The following is an 18,814-nucleotide window of genomic DNA, read 5'->3' as shown; positions in this document are numbered from 1 at the left end:
AAGTGAAGTTAAAAGCAATTATGTTGTTTTTGTGTCTGATCCACCAGCATAACAAGAAGGTGCTATGGAGCTATTTGCTGCTCCCTTTAGGGTTCACCAAAGCAGATAATCTGCCTTCATTCCACCCGATCCCTAGCATGTCCTCCCCTCCTCCATGAACCTCCTTTGTGGTCTTCTTCTTTTCTTCTTCTTTTCTGCCAGCTAAATCCTCAAGATCCTTGGTCCAGTAAATCCACTATCCCTCTGCAAATGTCCAAACCATTTCAGCCTTGCTTCACTAAGTGTATCTCCAACCTGATCAACCTGAGCTGTACTAATTTCTAATCCTATCTACTCTGGTCACTTCCAGTGAAAAATTTAACATTTTCAATTTTGTCACCTCCATCTCCTCCTGTCTTTTTATCTGTGTCACTGCCTCCAGCAGATCTCACTATCAACTTATAAACCTTCCGTTTCACTACTCCTGTCACAAATCACCCTTAACATTCACGGTTCACCCCAGGGATGTAAACTCTTCAAACTTGGGGTCAGCTGTGGCTCAGAGTGATTCACATCCCAGCTCCTCCAGACTGCATGTTTGAAGTAAAGCAAGATACTGAACCCCAAGTTGTCAGAGTACAACTGAGTTCACTTCTGTGAATGTGTGTGTAACTGTGTGAATGAGGCTTATAGTAAAAAGTACCTTGATTGCTCAGTTGAAGTAGAAAAGCGCTATATAAGAAAATCTAGGGCAGAAAACACATTTATTGTGCCTTGCTGCTATTAACTCATCAAACAGCTCTACACCACACTAACAGAACACAAACTGAACTTTCATTCATTTTGCTAACTTTCATTCATTTTGCTAACTAGAAGAATATGTCTGTGTAAATAAATAAATAAATACATTTTTATTTATATAGCACCTTTCAAGACGGAATCACAAAGTGCTGAAAGATTTTTCAGCCTTTCAATGAGGATGTGGTGGTCAACTGTGTCGAAAGCTGATGTTAGGTCCAACATGAGTAGAACAGAGCATTTTCCTGCATCATTATTCACCAGGCTATCACTAGAGACCCTAAGAAGAGCTGTCTCCGTGGAGTGAAATCGACGAAAACCTGACTGAAACTTATTGTAAATGCCATGTTTATCTAGAGTTGCCATAAGTTGCTTAGCCACAACCTTTTCTAGAAGCTTAGCAAAGGTTGTGTATCTTGATATGCTTTTGTTTCTTCTTGATGTGTTTACTTGTGGTACACTGGCCACATGCCTGCATTCAGGGTGAATGTTGGTGACACCGGGTTTTCCACAGAGTTGAAGCCTCAACATCAGCAATGAGGCACCACAAGCACAGTTGGGTATTCTGATGTAACAATTGGAGCAGCAAACTAGTCACAAAATCGAAGGTTGTGTGCATGTCTTCACGCTCAAGTGCTTCCAAATCTGTTTTGTCAATCAACAGTTGTAAATAAGCCTGTCACCTGGAGTCAGCTTCACACAGGTGTGCCAGCAGGCAAAGGGCAACAGGCACAACCCATACAAGCATGCCTATTCTTTCACCCACCTTCTCTTCTTACTACTTGTAAAAAATTTTCTAAACCGTCCCAGTGAGGTATGTAATCCTCCAGATGCTCCTTTTGTGGGTATTTTCCTTATAGCAAGAGTAAGTGCATAAAAACAAGTCTGATATTAGTAACGCACACGTAACTTGCTATTGTCTTTTTGAAATGTTTGTAGAGTCACCCCGAAGCAGTGAGCCTCCTCATTCACCTTCCTTGGATCTATCACTTCTTGGCCTGCAGTCACTTGTCGCTCACTTTAAAGCACTGTTCACTGTAAACAGAATCTCTGCAGCAAAGACAGTGATAGAAGTCACAACAGCAATGAAGACTTTTGAAAAAGAGCCAAGGTTCTCTGAGATTTTTACTGTCATTTTTCTCAATTAAGTAAGCCCGCCCCATCTTCATTTCTATTGCATCCTACAATCATTATTTTATATGACAAATTACGTCTTTAATGTTAAACACACGTGTGATGTAACTGTTCCTCCTTCATCTTTCTCCCTTACCTCCACCCCAGTTACTGACTGATGTTTGCCTGTTTGCCAACAGGGCGCCCTCGTGTGTGTTCAGCCCTCTGGCAGGGTCCCTGTTAGGCATGACTGTGAGGGAAAAGTCGGGTGGTAGAGGCCTGTTCTCCGGTTTGTGCAAGTTTAAGACAGATAGCATCTTCACAGCTTATCTGCACTTTGAGACATCAAGCTCAGGTTTGGTTCAGACTAATTTCATTTGTTTGGTTCATCACCGCAAACATACACAGAGACAGAATGTTAAGAAAGCAGAAACTCGAACTGAAGCTTATCTTAATTGGCCGTTTACTGGTCCACATGAACCATCTGTAACCATGTGTACAGAGTATCCCATTCATATGCACTCAACTAACTTTGAGTTACCAGAACCCAACAATAAAATTATCTTGGATAATTATTGATTTTAGGGGTTATAATCACTTTTGTGTTTGATTGTATTGAACTAGTGACCTGTCCAGGGTGTACAGCTGCCTTTTAGCCTATTTCAGCTGGGGTACGCACAAGTCCATAACTTTAAATCTTCCCCCCCATGAAAACTACATTTAACCTCACCTGTACCCTGATGAATTTTGACAACTCAATATACATCAATAGATGACAACTTGATTTTTGTTTTTTCTAAGGCTAGGTCTAGTAAGCCAATCGCCCTCACTAACTTCTGATGCAAACCCAGTTATTTTGTCCTGGAATCAGGCCTAATATAAGACAAAAACTGCTCAATTCAGAAAAAAGAAACAATAGTTACTCCTAGTATGCTTAGAAAGAGTTTAGTTGGATAAGCAGTTATAAAATTAATTCATCCAACGATTTCCTCAACCACTTATCTAATTTAGGGTTGTGTTGACCTCTTTTTTGTTGTAGCCTCACATTTCATAAATTTGAGGATGTGAAGTTAGTTTGAGGATGTTAACGTAATACTTATTCAGTCTAATTTAGAAGAAACTGGAGGTCTCATTTCCACAACATTTTTAGCTTACTGGAGAAAGTGTATTAAAACCGTGTATTCAGGTTTTTTCACCTGACTTTAAGTCAGACCCCGGTTTCTGCAAACGTGCAAAGGCTGGGAATTTATTTATTTTTGGCTCACGCTGATTATGTTAGCTTATCCAACTAATATTCTAGTTAATAATCTTTTATACATATACAAAAGGGCTGAAATAATTACAGAAAAGCAAAGAAATGTTCTTACTATATACTTTCGTTTACCTGCATATAGGTGATATGCAACCAGCTTCTCTTTTTCCAGCATGTTACACTATATTTATTCAGACATTTCTTTATATTATGTTATATTTCTTTATGTTTTAGTGTTCAAAATATTACATAGAACCAAATTTGTTCTGTGAACATGCCGGAACTTGTTTTCACCACAAGCTTCGGATGCTAGAGCACCGCTTGCGCAACTGTCATGGGAGTTCTCGCTTGACCAAAATGTACTCTGTAATTTGTGCGGAAATTTCACTGGGGTGGTGAAAAATCAGAAGCAGTGTTGTTGTTTACAGTCACACATCTAAAGATCAAATTTCACCTTCTGAAAAACCCATTAATATGAGGCACAAGCGGTTCATGTTTGTATGTAGACGTGCATCACTAAAGAACGATTTTGGCATCGATGTGGGATGAGTGTTTACTTTGTCACTTATTTATTTACTTTACCTCCTGACAGATGCTTTAAAATAAACACACACACACATACACACACACACACACAAGCCCATTCTTGTCCCTGCTGGAAGGGGAATCAATTAGTGCAAACTGAACTGCGTGTGTGTATGTTTGTTTGGCTCAGTTAAAGCCACTGACCTTGACTGGTTCATGACCCAGAAACAAAGGCTGCATTTTACACAGGAACAGATTTTTAACTCTTTGCAGTGCTGTTCAGAGCTAAACCAGGCCGTCTGTTCTATCAGCTTTACAAGACCAGACCTGTTCCCTGCCAGCATTTCCACAGTGTGAACGCAGCTACAGACACATAAAATGTGTCCTGGGAGGGCGACTTTGCTGAGAAGCCTTTGCGTCGGTGAGAGACGGGAAATATATGCGTATGAAACATACACACAAACAAACACACTCTCTAAATTACTCATCTTCCCAGCACACCATTTATAATGGCAGGAACCAGGTTTTCTATCTGTTTGTGCTTGCCTCACTATCAGTGCTCACAGATAATCAAACTCATCATCACATACCTCGAATAACCGGTAACTGCCTTCCAGTCAGTCTGCAGTAAAGTGACTATAACTTACTGTGGTGTACCGCAGAGTGTAAGATTGCGAGTCGAACCACTTAAGTCGTCCAACGAATGATGTAGTGTCACGAGGTCAAAGGTCATGTTAACAGTCTGTCTTACTTCTTAGGTTTGTTTTCATTCAAGAAGGAATGTGATGGATGTTAAACAGCAAACTATACAGAAAAAGGAATAGGTTAAATCAGAAATTTGCCTCTGTGTGCAACCGATTCATTTCTGTTATCGCTGCTAGCATGCTTTTTTTTGATGGCCCCACATTGCAAAACTATGACTTTAGTATTATAGCTAACCAAAAATATGTTGATTTCAGTGATGAGTAAAGCTGTATCGTCTCTTTAACCGATCGACTGCTTGAAGTAGTGGAGGATGTACTGTAAGTGTTTAAATCAAGATTACCTTAATTTGCTACAGCATATATAGTGCGCTCAGTGTTGGTGTTGTTTCTTCATCATCATAATAATGTTTGTCCAGGATCAATATTACAACAGACCAATCACGTTGTGATGTCATATCTTTGGAATGTGGAGGAAAAAGGAAAAGAAATGCCTTTGTTTACATATAACACCCTTCTAAAATAAATGGTAATCATTCCAAGTGTTTTCTTTATTCCTTTATGCTTTAGAATATATAATAGTGCTTTCAGCGTTAGCATGGTTAGCTCGCTTTAGCGCCGTGCAGCCCCACGCACGGGGTGATCCGCAATAACTCGCTAACGGAGATTTGCCGTGTTAATGCAGTTATGGCGTTAACGTCATTTTAATATGCAAATATTTGCGAAGTTTAACCTCAAATTTGGCCCATTCGTTTTTAACAAGGTGTTACTTAGATTAGTGACAATCAGCAAAAGTTCAGTAAACACAAACATAAAGTTTGCAGGTGCTAACAGGTTTTGGCACTTCCACAGAACTCAAAGTAAAGGGTGGTTTCAAAGGTTGTTTGTTCCTCCCGCTGCCAAAAATTATTAATCTGACAGGCTTTTTATGTTCTCCCTTATAAAGTAATGCTCATGGTTGTCTGTCCAGTGAAAATAGATCAGATGAGAGCAGACTGACCTAACCATCGACCAGCTGATCCTGACACTATGTCACTTGATGTCAAACAGAGTCCAAGAAAATTGATTTCCAAACAATAAGAGAGTCAATGAAGAATTTAGCTTGGAGGAACGACTTCTAATACCCATGCCACTGAGCAGCTGTAGCTGTGAAGCAGTCAGACAAAACTACATAGTTTTAGCACTTCACTCAGCGTATCAACAGGTAATTGCTACAGCCACTGGTGTGTGGAAAAGGAAGCTTATTAGACATTACAAAAATTGTGACTGGCTGATTATCATCATCTCTTTTTAGCAGTAGCCGTATGTTTTTGTAACAAACTGTTTTTGTAACAAACTGTTTTTAAGGAGTGTGCTACAGAATCAAATCAAACTGGTTTAATTTAACTTGTGGTGCAGAATGACAGCATGTTGATTTAACAGCAGTTACACAAAAAGATCCATGAAAGCAAAAAAGTGGAAAATGCTACAAAGTCATTAGTTGAAGCTAAAAATATGAATGCTGGAGAGTCACATGTCACACTGCTGTGCAATAGCAAAGAACACTGTAGCTACTGGAGAATGGTGAACAAGACATGAAAACCTTTATTACATTTAAATTCCACATATGCTGCCCTATCTGTGACAAATCCAGTGCTTCTTTTTTGTTTTAAATAACAGACATGCCATTCTGCATGTCTGCAGTAAAATGCACAGCGTGCTGGAATCAGACTCCTGGGAAGACAAATGTGAAGGAGCAGTGCTGACACGCTTCACTGCAGGCCAGGCGTTGACACACGACTCAGAAAAGCCTCGAGGCTCGGAGGGATGTTTGGAAAAGGAACAGGAAGAAAAAATGGTGTCGTGTTTATGTAGATGGATGGAGTGTGAATGCACAATTGCAACACATACACACAGACTCCCACTGAAGCCACAAGTAACCTCCTTTGATTTTGCACTGATGGGATAAATAAGGCTGGCTTTTTATGTATGCCAGCTCCATTTAATAGCTAGACTTGATATATATTGTAGGTACCTATAACAGTTAATTTGCAGAGTGTTAACTTTTGCAAAGCAGCTGATGGTATCTGCTTCACATCTCTGTTTCACAGAAGCTGAAAGAGGCCAGTGACAGCAATCAAGCATACTCTAATGCTCAGGTTATTTAAAATAACACTATTTTAGTTAGGAAAGCATCAGTTTGTAGAAAGTATGACAACAAGACAAGACAAAAGTTCCTAAAATACAACATGTAAAGCTTCCATTTATAAAAAAAATTGTTTGTTTCAACTAGAGGAACAAGGCTGAGTCAATGTGCACTTTTTACTTTAATGTGCTCTGGTGTCTGCTTATTCAGCTGTCCTGTGTTGCTATCTCCAGCTGACAGACTACACGGAGTTTAAAGTCCTTTGGATCCTGTATGAACTCTTAGATTTCTACCTACAAGTCATTTTACATGCAAGGCATGCAAAGAAAATCTGTAGTAAGTTTATTTGGTTTGTCTCTGATCTTCTTACTGGTTAGAGGGGGTAAAAGCTCAGTTTGAAAAACATGAAATCACTCCATGCTACAATCAGTTTAATCTCAGTTTAACAACTTCTGAATTAGAACTGGCAGCTCTTTATAGTGTTGCAAACATAGTGACGTTCCCTCTAGATCTGGCAACTTCTGAGGCCTCTTTAAAGATCCCTGCATTAAAAAAAAATGGCGAAAGTCGACTGTTTTAATGAGAACAATTTATGTTACAACATCAAGAATGTGCAAATTATTTTGAAAAATCTAGCAACGTTTAGCAACCCTTATAGTTTAAGCTTTAGTTTCTTAGTGTTTTCTCACAACTAAACTCACTGAAGCAGAATAATGAAGGAACAAAGAACACCTAAAGATCTTTTGCTCTTTCTTATTCCTCATTTTTTTAATATTTTGCTTGGAAAATGGGTGCAGGGATTTAGTCTTTGGCCTTAAAAACGTTTTTTTGTAGAGTTGTAAAAAACACAGTTTGTACAATTCCAGTAAGCTTGGAAGTTTTTCAGGAAATGTTCTACAGAAAAAGGCGACAGTCTTTTCAGTGGTGGCTCCTAATCTTTGGAACAATTTATATTTGTCAAACTGTGTTATGTTCACAATTTGACAAATAAATGGGGACAAACTGTGTTTGTGCAACAGGGTACAAGTAACAAGGTGCCTAAAAATCTAATTTATGACAAAATACTAGCTTATTCCTTGAGACAGGCGCCTTTTTTAAGTTTGAATGATTCATAAGTCAGTGTTGAGAAAAAACATTCCTCTGAAAATATTCGTTTTCAAGGACTCGACTGAAAATGAGTGAAAAGAAAGGCCTTCAGAAAACCTGGAGAACTATTGCTCAAGACCATGATTAAAAAGCAATTACGTCTGGCTCCTTGGACACAAAATATAAAGAAATAAAGGGGTGGACCAAGACTTTTGCAGAGTACCATATATGAAGACTAAAGAACAACAGCTAACGTTAATGGTGCGTGAGGTTATCTATCACCTTCATTTACTGGCAAACTCTGGGTTTAGCAGGACACATCCCATCCTGAACCCCACCATATGCACACTTTTTCTATCCCTTTGAATAATGGCAGCCATCAAATTTAACTAAGGAGGGGGTTTAGTGAATGCCAGAAGTCTGTGAACTGAACAGCAACCCAATCAAGACTCAGCACAGATATATTAAGATCAAACTGGTGCGATTGAGCCTGTGAAACTGCTCCATCAATCCTTGCAACCTCAGTCTGTCTAATATATCCCATCTGTTCTGGGGAAGGGAGTCTGGTGTGTCTTGGCCTCATCCGTGGTATGGAATAAGGTTTCTGCAGTTGCCTGACCTGCTGACTGCTTGTTTTGGACTTTGCATTGGTCTGTCTATGTTTATGGAGTGTCTTATCCAGCAGTCACAGCTAATGTAGAGCACATTTGACGGACACTAGTAAATTAACACTGGCTCCTATCTACAAACTTAAAACAGAGTCTGCCACGTATCTGAGAGCAAATTTTAGTTAGTGCATCCTAAAGATTAATAAAACGTGTCGTTATTTGCTGTCTCAAAATCAAGCACAGCATTAGTTGCAGCAGTCCCAACAGATCAGCTCACCTTTACTCATGGCTCAGCTGATACTTAATGCAAATCCATTTGGATGCAAAGACGTAAGGCACGGCTAATCCTGCCTACAGTTGCGGCACATCTGCAGGCTGCTTTGCAACCCATCTCCAATTCCACGGAATAATTGATGGAACAGCTGCTAATTTGCTGCTAACAATTCACTAACAGACCCCAAAGCAGCAAAAAGTGTGGATAATTTTAATTTTAGGGGATAAAATTATCAAAAGAGTCCCATCTTAGGCATACACTCTAAACTTCAAAGTTGAATTTTCATATCTTATACCATCCGTGTTTGGCATCGATATGAATACACTTGAATACACAGGCTACATTTCCACTATGAACCCCTCTGCTTGCCATTGTTGTTTAAGCTGCTAAAAGCTAACTCTTGATCCACCTCTGCGCTCTTTGAAGTGGAATTCATCTGTGAACAAGATGTCCAAATTAAAAATACCACAGGCTCGCCCACAGCCACATTCTGCTATGCAGGATTTAGCGAGACGGCAATGTGTGTAAAGTGCCAAGTCAGATGCATGTTAGACTACAGTAACTCAGACACACAGCTGCTGTCAGACACCGGGGGAGTTTAAATAAAATGTGATTGCCACTTTTTACCCAAAATGTTGTTGTACCCAGGTAAACATTGTTTGTCTTGAAAATAAAAGCAAAGCTGAGTCATTCTTGACCAGAAAATAATCCTCCTCATGATCTTATCCATGTTACAGATAAAAAGAACAGCTTTAAAGTGGTGACGTGCACAGACGTTTCTCATGAACAATAATTACTTGGTGTAATTCTTCTCAGCTTTCTGCTCAATTTAAAATCCGAATTTCCGTTTTACAGCAAACACAGTGCTGAGTCGATAAAACACGCTTTGGCCTTTGATTTTTTTTGTCACTGCAGTGTGAGACATAAACATTTACATATGTAAATACTTTGATCTTTTTTTCGTTCAAAACCCAGAGATGCATTGAGCATTGTAAAGCAGTGAAGCCAGAAAAATCTGAAAGATATATTATCATCTTGTGAAAAGCTTACTTATCTTTTCCTTTATATAATCATTTCTAGGTTTTATATTCCAGACTTAACTGCAGTCAGTTTCACCTTTCAGAATGCCGCACACCTTGGAACATCGTGACCCTAACCTGCTCTCATACTAATAAGCAAGCAAGTAACAGTTGCACAAGCCTCTTCAAACTCTTTTGTCTTGCTTTGGTGTTCCAAGTATCACCACAGGCTCCTGGCGAAACGGAAACCAGTCGAGTGAGTTTCTTCCTATTTGGATCACCTCTATTGCAATTTTGACTCAGACTCAACACTTTTTTTTTCTTTCTTTTTTTTTGCCTGTCTTTCTTCTGCTTGGTCAGTTTCTTGTCCCAGTCTTCTGGTTGACTGAGTCCCCCTTTGACTCCTGACCCCTTAATCCCCTGCCAGCTGCAGCGAGGCCCCCAAGGAAGACCTGTGACTGCGTGCCTGTGTGTTTCTATCAGTATGTATGTGAGAGAGGCAACAAAAGTTCTATGCAAGATATGAATGAGCACTAGCATACAGTACACTTCTGTACTGATTAGCACTGTCTAAAAGCTTTTTTCTTTACACATCATCATTGTGGATTGACATGTGCATGACATTTATCCTCTTACATGAAAGAATTTCTGTTAATTGATAACAGTAGTCTTGCCAGTTATGGTAACTTGCCAGTTACAACATAACTGGCAAGACTCAACATTCATACAAAGAGCCCATAAAGTTGCTACTAATCCACCCGAGGCTGTTATTGAACAGCGAAGCAGTGATTTATGTTATTTACAGACACTAAGTGTCTGACTGTTGAATTTCTTGGGTAACAAGTGTAGCATCACACCTGCAGTCATGGATGTGATTCAGCCGACTTTACAGTAACTTTTGTTGATATCTTTTCACTGTTGCACAACTCCTTTTACCCCCAAAGGGATCAATTATGCCTCTTCATTCATTAGTCACTGTTACACTCCGTCTATCTATTGGAGGCCATCCCAGCTGACATATGACTAGAGACAGGGTACAACCTGGACTATCCAGCCCACCCCAGTCCATCAGCAACCATTTTTACTCACATTCACACCAACGTCCAGTTAACCAAAGACTATGTTTTTCTTCCGTTTGTGGGAGGAAGCTGGAATACCCAGTTTAGTTTCACCTAGCATTTTAAAAAGAGGAATCCTGAAACTAACAACCATTAATTAGTTGGTTTGTGGGTTTTTTGTTGGTACTTCCTTAACTTACACCAAAGCCTGATCAACCGCCTAGAGATTATCCTTCCAGTACTCTCATGTACCAACTGACTGTTCTGTTGCTATCACAGGGAAACTCTAAGGTCTTATTTAGAGTTAAGATATCAGTCTCCAAGTTAGTAATTTAAAAATACAAAATTTAAAACCAGATTCCTACCGAAAAACAATGGCCTGAGCCCAGCTCTAGAAATTAGGTACTAAACTTGCTAGCAATCGGTCCTAAGAATACTCTTGACTTCATTCTGCCATAGCAAGCTTTCAGTAACTCTTCACTGAGTTAAATGTGCAATCCTGACAACACAACACCAAAGAAGACTGCAGAATGCTACCAAGATAATGCATGCTTTGAGAGCCATTGGTGCACTCCATTTGAAGTTGAAATGTCTAAGGTCCAAGATAGAATTTTCAACTGGAACGTCCCCTCAGGTCAGACTTCCAGCCTTACACCAACACCCGCACGACCAACGCACGTAATGCATGTTAACATTAGTAAAACTGTACAACTTGCAATCTTTAAAGTCACTGTTGTGTATTTGTGATTGGCTAAATAAGTGATATCAGGGCATTGACCAGGATCTGCCTTTCAATGTGCTGCAGCTGTGCTTTTAAGCCAAAATAATAACCATTACATTGCATTGCTAGTGATGCATGGATGCCTGTACCTTCCTAAGGGGCTAAACAGGTCCTGTTTTTCCTTGCTTTTCCAAGTTGACTACTAAAATGCGCTCAACACAGGAGTGACGTCACTCCCAGCACCGATATCTGACTTCTAAGGCAAGCATTAAGCAGCGTAATATTGTGACAGACCAGCATTAACATTTTAGGAAACATATAATAGAAGATTTACCTCACATCCTCTCATTATTTCTCACTATACGTCTAAAAGCAAAAGTTTCTGTAGTTTGCAGAATTCTGTTGTTTTATAAGACAATGTAGAGCAGGAAAGGCAACAGCAAGTCGAGGTATTGCTGCTAAAGGTGCTTCTACAAGCTACTTAATCATCTGTAGTCAGCTCTGTGCAGTCTCACAGAGCTGAAATTTAGAGGGTGTTTAATGTAACCGAATAACTGTTTATGTTAATGTGCATTATATTCTCTATTTTTAAAAAAACCTCACTCATGAATTGTGCAAATAGGCAAACGGAGATTTGAAAACAGACAAAATCAGGTCTTACCTGTCTGAGAGTAAACACGATACTACACATGCACTTCTATGCAGACTTATAGAGGTCCCCTAAAGTAACACCTCACCTAACAATGGCTCAGCGATCTTTCAAAAGTCCTGATGCGTACAACTAGTTAGGCACACACGTCAACTTTAGTGCACGCGGCTGTATTGAGCAACAATGCCGGTTTGTCAAACGGCCTCTGTCCTCACCTGTTGTCTGTCTGACTTGTTGAAAATATCACAGGTCCAGACCTCTGATCTTTGAAATGCTTTGTGAGGCCCTGCAGTCCCCAGGCCATGTGTGTTTGTGTGTGTGTTGACTTGTGCTGTGAATGGGAATGAAAGGGTGTGTATGCGTGCAAAGCAAGACTATGTGCCCCCAGGAGGAAAAAAAAAGATGGAAAGGGGCTCAGAAAGAGGGGGCTGGAAGCTGGGCTTTCTCTAATCTACTACACTACCCCCATCCAAAGACACACACACACACATATACATAGATACACACTTGCCCTCAGGTATATCTCCCACTGAAGGACAGGGTGGTGAAGTGTTATCTTAAAGGCAGATTAAGGAGCAAGTCTGAATTTGAAAGCTTTCTTTATATGAAACAGAGACTGATTCTCTCAGCTCTCAATTGGCAAGGAAAATGCTTACTTGCTTAATGGTCATTGTCATTTTTAGAAGCTGATTTTGCAGTTTTATTAAGGTCTCAACCCCAAGGGGAACTTTTGTTGAATACTAAGATTTTGTTCTTAAACTCGTCACACATTAAGTGCTATGACCGAGTGGAAAAATAGGTATTTTCAAGTCATCAGAAGGTTGACTGTCCTGCATTCTGCATAAAGCAACACAGTTGTTCTACTGGAGGCATCTTACATCTCCTGGTGTCTCCTGGTACCACGCAGGAATGTTACAAGGAGCATGCATCTGTCACGCTCTTTACCTTCCTATTGACTATTGAGCCGCCAGTGTTTATACAACACACTGTGAGGGTGGGTGTTCGGGGGGGGGGGGCATGCTTCACGGGTTAGTAAAAGGAGTAACAACTCCTAAACCATCCTTGGTGGTGGAAGGGGAGTAGGCAGGGTTTAAACTCAAGGAGGTTCCCCTCTGGTGAGCGTGTTAAGCCTCACGTTGTTATGTGTTGTTTGAGTCTTGAATTCCTCGGCTGTCAAGGAGGCTTGTAAAGATGTAACGTGAGCCTTTTTTTTTTAATGTTGCTGAAAACAGAGACCAAATTTAGCAATATAGCCCAAATCCTGTCATTCAAATGAATGTTTTAGTGGATTTAGGCAAAAATTAGATGCATAACAGGCTGCAAGAAAAAAAGAGGCATCCACTTCCAGTAACTGAAACAATCTTTGTCTCGATTTTTTTGGGGGGGTTTTTTTAAAGTAAATTGAGTATAAGCGTATTTTTTAAGCGGTTGTGTGCTTCATGACGTTGCAAATTTGCTGTCTTAAAGGTTTTGCACAAAACAATTCAAAGATGTTTTTTGTGACTGTGGAAATTAGGATACTTCAGTCATTGAGATAATAACATGATACAAGTTCCTCTTTCTGACACTTAAATTGTTTAAATTTATCACACTGGTTAAGTTAGAAAGAAATGCATTCATCAACTGCTAAAATAACAAAAGGGAGCAAATCCAGAGCAGCGTAATGACCCAACTCGGCAGAATGATTTATTAGCAGTCGGAGGCTTGATGTTGGACGTCTGCTCCATCGGCGTAGCCCTCACTTCCTTAAATGTTCCCAATTGAGCTGACAAGCAGCTCAACCCACCGCACATCTGCAACAACAGCAAGAGCGAATTCTTCCCTCTATCTTTATTTGTGCTCAAATACCAATGTGATGGAAACGACAGTTGCAACTGAATAACAGCAGAATAACAGCTGATGATACTGATAAAGCGTTTGGTTTAAAGATACAATGTGAAGACATATCTATGTAAATATTCAACTGTTCAACTGATATGTTTTTTTGTAGAAAATGTAACGATTCCAGGAATGGATTTTTCCGAGAGAGGAGATATGCTTTAAAATTTCTTACAACTATGAACAACAAATTAAACACACATAAACTCAGTATTGGACTTTATTTGAGATTCAGACATGTATTTCTATGTTATTAGTGTATACTGAAAGAAATTTAAGGCTAAACACCAGAACAGCACTAAATAAACAAGGTAGCAGATGAAAGTCAGTTTCAAATGAGGTCTCTTACATTAATTTTTTCCATTGCAAGGCTTCTGTTGAAAGCTTTTTGGAGTTCTAAACAGACTGAGGGTGTTTTCGCACATTCGCTGTTGAGTCAGTTAAACTCGAACTCTGTTTCATTTCCACCCTTGGTGCGGTTCACTTGTGCAGATGTGAACATGGTAATGGCACTTGGGTGTGGACCAAAATGACCACCCCTGATAGGAGGTGGTCTCAGTCCAGTATCAGGCGAACTCCAGAGTGGTTCGTTTATGTTGAGAATATGATCTGAATGTGAGCTCGCGCCAAGCCAAACACCATGTGCACGCTGCAAATTTGAGCTAAACGCTGTGCATTCTGGGATGCAGCAGTACCGCAGATATGCAAAGTACACAAACTGTAACAACCAGAAGTAAAATGATTAAAGTCACCCAGATAAATACAAATGTCAAGAGTAAAAATTATCCACTAGTTCAGGCTACAGCACTTTCTTCCTATACTGACTTTGATGCTCCCACCTCAGACACAATCTGACCTTCAGGCCTGAATTTGGTCAATAGCTGACTAAAGTTTTTATAGGCAATATAGTATAATTAATATAATTGAGAGTATGTACTGTCTGGTGCCTGTAATAAGGTAAAGTTTCCTCCAACACTGTGCTATTAATATTTCCATTATTTTTTCAGCTTCGATGCACTGACCTCACACTACTTCCTGGTTTCTCAAACCTCCTCACATGGTTTTGTAGTGACGCATTTCAGTTCACTTGGAGTTTTCTCTGTTGGAAAAACATACAAGTTTACAAACTCGTCAATTGATTTAGAACAGAGTGTAAAAAAAGGTGTGAAAACGCTCCAAAACTTAAAAAAGTGACACTGAATGTAAACAAATTCTGTTACTGATTATGATACAGGGAGGGTGGTTATCACAATTTACCTTGGATTAATTGGGACTTTCTGTTCCACATAAAAGAGAAAGCCACAAAAAAGCATTAGTCTTACAGAAAAAAACAAAGCTGGATAACAGAGAAGAAGAAACCAGAACAAGGGAGCAGGAGGGTGAGGCTTGACGGGAGTCTCTCTGCAATGTAAAAATGTCACATCTGCACATGTAAAACGCAGCGGACGCAGAGAAAACAAGAAAGGAATGACAGGATGGTAAAAGTGTCAGGATGAAGTAGGGAGGGAGAAACTTTTCATTCAGGAAAGCCAAGAAAAACAGTGCCGCCAGCTCATCGAGGCTTACAAATCTACGGAAATATAAATAGCACGGTGTTGGAGGGAAGTTCACTTCATTACAAGGGCTAGAAAATAAGTACCGCTTTTTGTGTCACTAATGTTGTTTACCAATAAAAAGCCTACTCAAGTTTGGTACAGTGACCAAATTCTAACCTCAAAGGAGGGGTGTGTGTGTGTTTGTGTGTAAGAGCTAGGTGTTATTCAACTTATGTGGATGTGAATGCATTTGCAAAGTCACATTATGGAAAGTCTAGCTAGTGTTATATACCTAGAATATATAAAAATGAATGTACCGACTATGACTTCACCCATCATTTTGTGGGCCTGGCGTTTTGGGTGTTGTCATCTTGGATTTTTGAAAGCAGACGATCAGGAGTGGGACAGTAACGAACTGCCAGTCAAAATCACAAGACAGCCACACCCTAAGGCATAACCCTGCTCTATCGCTCAAAATCATAATTTACAAAATGAACATCAGACTGCATTGACTAAGATTTTTAAACTAGCACCTGAAACCATGAACTCGTTAAGAACGGGTTTACTGAGGTCAGAAATAAAGGGAGAAGTGGGCTCACTACTGTAGAACGTGGCTGGTGGGTCGCCACCTGTTGGCCATTAGTAAGAAAGGATCAGTCACTTTTTGGATCCACAGGCTATGTTCACTCCTTTAGTAAAGAGTCAAGATGTTAAGGCTAGGAAAGAAGTCAATAATGTTGAGCTTAGAGGAAGACTCGTGGAAATGCAAATAAATGTAATGTCTTCTGTATAAATGGTTACTTTTAGCTGTGAAACATCTGAGGACCGCAGGGCTCATTTAAACTCCACTAAGAGGGGGGGGGGGGTGTTAGCTGGTGTGGCTGATAACAAGTGAAATCTCACACACACATCCATCCAACCAACCCTCTTCACCTTGTACCTCTTTACTTCATTCATGAGCTTATTAACTCCCTGATGGAGGAACTTTCCTTCATGTTCCCCCTTATTTAGTTGTCATGGTGGCTCGACCTGAACACTTATTAGCTGACCCCTGGGATTAGTCCAAGCTTGAGATGAGGAGAGTTGAGGTTAAGCCTTCACCTCGAGGTGCTCGCTGCAGCATCTCACCAGAAACCTTAATTAAATTGCTGAGACACCGCGTCAGGAATGTTTGCTTTACTCTCCTGTATTCACTTCTGTCCATCCCATCTGTCTCCACCTTTCTTTGCTTTTCCCATAGTCATACTCCACGCTGGGTTTGTTATACTACCCCAAACTCATCACGGAGCAGACAGTGAAGGCAGCGAATTGCAATATAAGGAGAAGACGGGAGGTCAGATTCAGCATATTGCTGTCTACATTTATTAGATAAACAAGTCATTGCAGGCATTCCTTCTACATATTACCACTGCAGTATCAGAGAGTTTAGACATGAATATTGATGACTAAAAGTGCTCTTTTGGATGGATGAATCGAAAAGATAGAAGGATAAGGATGGATAAGATATAAATATTGTTTAGAATAACTGTTTATTTTTCAAAAGTTAGAAAAAACCTTTGTACCCTGCCTCTTGTCCTATGACAGGCTACCCTGAAGTGGATGACTGTAAAACAGTAAAATGCCCAGCACAGCTTTCCAAAACCCCTAGAGGAATCTTTGACTCCTTGCCTTCTATTATCAAGTTCAGAGGTTTATGCATTTGTGTTCTGTTGCTTATTCTATAAAATGTCAGGGGGGAAAGTGAGAAATCCACACCACATGATCCCAAAAATGACAGCACCTTGTTCAAATTACAGTTTTTCATTGATATCAGAAGTTTTTTTTAAGTGTTCAGTTTACAGAAACATCAACCAAAGACAAGCGCAAAAAAATAAAATAGTCCTTAAACTTGAGTTGGAATCTGTGTTTTTGATCATTATCATACTTTTATATTTAAAATATGAGTGAAGGCAAACTCTTTAAAACAGCCACTAAATAAAATGTGCATATATATATATCCAGGCTTGACAGGATAACATCACAAAGAAAACAAAATGAAATCATCACTCTGAACTGACTGGCGGTATGTTCCAGAGGTGATACCTTGATTTGTCTCTGGGGAATCAACAGCTAATTGCGGAGATTAAAGTCTCAAGCAGCCAGAGGTGGGAGAGACAGAAACGGTGAAGGGGCAGATAACGAGTTCTAATCCGATACATGCGACTCCAACACGGTCTGAAGCAACGACCAAGATAAGAGCTAATCCTGTTTTCCACGTATCTCTGTAGGAAACGGTCCTCTCAGCGTCTCTTCTGTTAAGTGCGTCTCCTCTGAGCGCGTCTGTCCAGCAGATCCTGACCCGAGATACTGACCCGTATATGCGGAGAGGAATGCGAGGATTTGCTGACAAAATCACAACCACAAAGGAAGCTTTCACATCCGGAGCTGGCTGAGTAAAAGGTACTAGAAGGAGCCGATGCCGGATTAATTACGAGTGTGCTTCGGAGCGTCCAAGTTTGCAGAAGAACGGATTAACTCTGCACGTCTAATCGATATCACAGCACCCAAACGCATGAGCAGATTTTCTTTAATACAAATCGCTTCACTCCAAAGAATTAAAGGAACCACAACACAGTTCACTGTGCACACAACTTTCAGTGTGGCTATCAAAAAGGCTTACCTTGACAAAGAAACCCAAAGTCCGCAGGAATACGCTGGAGCAGCTTCTACCCGGACGTTTTATCCACTTTGTTCCTATCAAATGCAAAACCCTCCAAGAAAAGTTCAGAAACCTCCTCTTGCAGCGCAGCGTGGTCGGCGTGTGCACGGAGTTCAGACCAGAAGGTGTCTCATGGCACTGCAGCGCGCAGGCTGGGCTTGAAGACTGTGGTCCGCTGGCGTTCAGCGGCGCACTGACTTTTCAACAATATTGCTCATTGAAGTAAAGGAGGCGAGCACTTAAACCAGCTGGGGAAGTGGGAGGTACGGTGCAGAGCCGGAGCGCGCTGCCGTGCGCGACCTCGAGGCAGGCTGCACCTGCGAAAGCCATCCCTTACTCTCCACCTCACTTTATAATACGGCCTATTTTATTTTGAAAATAAATTATATTTACATACAAATATAATAAACACCAGGAAACAAAGAAATTATTTTACCCTATAGGTCATTTTCAGTGCTGCGTCATTTCTGGTCATTTTAAAGAAAAACAATATTTCGGTGTGACTTGACTTTTTCACAGCGTCATTATTTTTAAATTGTTACTTAATATTCGTTATATAGATCAATGTGATTATGTCACTGATGGATTTTCTATTATTCAGTTGCCCTTGTTTACTTGCGTGTCTCCTTGCGTGTCTCCTTTTCGGTAAGTTAAGCAAAGCAACCCGCACCCTTAGTACGGCGTCGTACTAAGTCAGATGGGAAAATGGTGTTTGTTTTTCTGCTAAATTACCAGGAAAAGGCAGTACTTAAAATTACTCACGCACTACTTCAATGTATTAAAAGTTGTTTTGGG

The 18,814-nt window shown here is 40.2% G+C and overlaps 1 protein-coding gene across 2 annotated transcripts in view; it reads right to left on the bottom strand.

Moving 5' to 3' along the window:
* Window positions 1-18,209, bottom strand: part of vasna (vasorin a) — a 35,477-nt gene extending 17,268 nt beyond the window's left edge. The window contains exons 1-2 of one of the 2 annotated variants that reach the window (XM_005753442.1): window positions 17,981-18,209; window positions 14,809-14,885 (exon numbers count right to left, since the gene is read on the bottom strand). The gene's annotated coding sequence lies outside the window, so the exon portion shown is untranslated. The remainder of the gene's footprint in view (window positions 1-14,808; window positions 14,886-17,980) is intronic. The other variant, XM_005753441.1, reaches the window with a different exon arrangement.
* Window positions 18,210-18,814: the final 605 nt, after the last annotated feature.

Source organism: Pundamilia nyererei, unplaced genomic scaffold (assembly GCF_000239375.1).
Source record: "Pundamilia nyererei isolate P.nyererei 1_Seehausen unplaced genomic scaffold, PunNye1.0 scaffold00428, whole genome shotgun sequence".
In the NCBI taxonomy this organism is placed as follows: domain Eukaryota; kingdom Metazoa; phylum Chordata; class Actinopteri; order Cichliformes; family Cichlidae; genus Pundamilia; species Pundamilia nyererei.
Note: the sequence above shows the minus strand (reverse complement) of the source record. Positions and strands in the feature narration are given on the sequence as shown.